The sequence below is a fragment of the Myotis lucifugus genome, unplaced genomic scaffold, assembly GCF_000147115.1.
Source record: "Myotis lucifugus unplaced genomic scaffold, Myoluc2.0 scaffold_27, whole genome shotgun sequence".
Classification (NCBI taxonomy): domain Eukaryota; kingdom Metazoa; phylum Chordata; class Mammalia; order Chiroptera; family Vespertilionidae; genus Myotis; species Myotis lucifugus.
The window spans coordinates 8,030,116-8,032,742 of NW_005871075.1; the positions used below are offsets into that span (position 1 = coordinate 8,030,116).

The 2,627-nt window shown below is 46.7% G+C and overlaps 1 protein-coding gene across 3 annotated transcripts in view; it reads left to right on the forward strand.

Moving 5' to 3' along the window:
- ELOC (elongin C) overlaps positions 1–2,627 on the forward strand; it is a 26,970-nt gene that overhangs the window by 5,176 nt on the left and 19,167 nt on the right. The window lies entirely within an intron of this gene.

A 2,627-nucleotide genomic window follows, 5' to 3' on the forward strand; every position in this document is an offset into this window, starting at 1 on the left:
CCCGCTGCCCACCGCTTCCCATTTGGGCCGCGGAAGGAACGGAAGCTCCGACCTCCCAGGGCTCCTCGGCCCCTGGTTTGGGGAGGGAGAAGAGGGCGGCGGGCCCTCTCCCGGCGCGTCCGGTGGCTCGGAAAAAAGGCGGAGGTGGGGCGGCGGCCGGGGGACGGGGCCTCCTCGGGGCTGAGCGCGGGGAGCGTGGAGTCGGGAGCATGGCAGCTCTGTGGCTTTTTGTGTGTGCGTTCCCCGAGTGCGCCGAGAGTCGCCCTTTTCTGGGAGGCAGTCCCTACCCCGGGGAGAGGCCCTCGCTCTTCCCGGCTGCGGGACCCCGAGAAGTTTCCCTTCTGGGCAACTTACAGGGCGACCTCGGCCCGACTCGGTGGCTTGAGGCGGTCGCGCATCTCCCTCCCGGTCGTGTCTGGAAGGAGGTGTCTGGTGTCAGGTCCAGTGGCCATGGAGTTTCTCCCCTGAAACGAAAACCTCGTTAGTAACCTATAGCTGTGGCGTTCGTGTCACTAAATGCCAGTATTTCTGTTCTGCATCGCCTTCAGAGGAGAAAACCACCGAAATAACTAGTTATTTTCAAACTGCCAGGTTTGCTCTTTAATCCCCCAGTAGTTGTTTCCTTTTCTGTTTAGTGGACTCTAACCTCCTTTACGTTGTCTGATTCATGATGCTGAAACATCGCGGTTTACACGTGTAGTCATTCATTCTGGAGATAACAATGGCAGGGCAACGGCTCTGATCCAGTCATCGGGGATATTATCTTTTATTGCCAGTGATTTGGGGTTCATACTTAATTCTTAAGTGATTACCCTTTTTTCCTTATGTATGAGGCTTATTATCTACCACTCCAAAAAATATGCATTGTGTGTGTGCTGGGGTCCAATCCCAGCATGTGTGTATGTATATATCTATATCTATATATATATAAAATTTATTTCAAATTGAGTATGCCAGTTTCATTACTCTATGGTAGTTTTGTAATATAATTAGGCAATATAATAACTTGTGATCAGAAGTTAGAATCACCTTATATATCAAGTTCTAAAGTAGTATTAGTTTGTGTCTTATAAAGTGCTGTTTGGCGTTTTTTGGTAGATTTTTCAGTACTTAGAAAATAAACTGGGAAGTCTTTGCAGTTACACTGATACGTGTTAATGAATTTTAGCTAACCTGTGCTAAATGTTTACTGTTCATAAGGTCAGAAAAAGCCCAGCCCAGCCTGCTGGTGTTGCTCAGTGGTTGGATGTCAGCTGGTCATGGTTGGATTCCCAGTCAGGGCACGTGCGTTGATTGCAGGCTGGGTCCCCAGTGGGGGGCGTGCAGGAGGCAGCGGATCCATGATCCTCTATCATCATTGCTTCTCCCTCTCCCTCTCCCTTCTTCTCTGAAGTCCATAAAACATTTTTTAAAAGAAGAAAGAGGATATACAATAAGCAAATACACAGTCGTTTCAGGTGGTGATCAGAGTTAGATCAAGATAGAGTGACAAGGGTGAAGGTGTCTAATTTTGATAGGGAAGTGAACAAAGAAGATCTACCTGTCTGAGGAGTTGATGTTTTGCCTGAAGACCTCAATAATGAGGAGGATATGAGGAAAGAAATTTAAGATAGCAGTAACTGCAAAAGCAAAGACCTTAAGGAAGGGATGAGCTTGACCTGTTATAATTCTAAGGATGCCAGTGTGGCTGGTGTATAGTGATGGGAAATGAGGTCAGAGTGATTAATAAGGACTAAATAAGATGGAACTTGATACTCATTTTTCTGTTTGTAATGAGAAGCTGGATTTTTTAATGAGAGAGGATTTTGTACAGGGAAGGAACATCTGATTTATGCTTTTGATGGCTGGTTGCTGGGTGGAGAATAGACTAGATTGGAGGAAAGTGAGGAAACCAACTCCTAAGGAGGTTTGTGGTAGTGTAACCGGACAATCAATGGGTCTGTTCTGCCTGTCACTACTTGAGTCTAAGCAGAGATGGGGTTGAATCATCTGTGAGTGTTTATTCCAGTACTGCCGGCAGTATGGGAGAACAGCAGGTCATCCACAAAAATCTGCCCTGCAGGGTCCCCCCACCCCCACCCCATAAGCCAGCTGCTTATATAAGGTAGGACAAGGATTATATGGGGAAGTAGGAGGCTGGCGTGGGACTCCTTGTTTGGGCAACAAAGTTGTTAATCTTTCCATGATAATAGGCAATCCTTGAATGAGAATGGTTCCAAGGTTGACTCCCAGATCCTGGTGGCACAACTCCCAGCCAGGTCAGAATGTCCTTTCTCTAACCAACACAAGGCAATCATGGTTAACAGAGCATGATTGATATTTCCCATAACCATAGCTAGTCCCCAGTCTTCTATTTTTGCCCCTAACAGTAGTCCAGTTGAGAAGTGATGGCTTGAACTAGAGATGTAGAATTATAAGTTAGTGAGAAGTAGTTTGATTTGGAATATAATTTTAAGATGGAGCCAAATGGTCTTGCCTTCATGTCTAGGAGCCCCCCCCCCCCCCCCCATTTTTTTTGAGAAATCAACTGTTTTGCCCAAGCATCTGGGTGAACAGTAGTGCCATTTACTGAAATGAGGGCTGGGGTGGATGCACTGGGTTTCTGAGGAATAAACCGAGATCTGTAA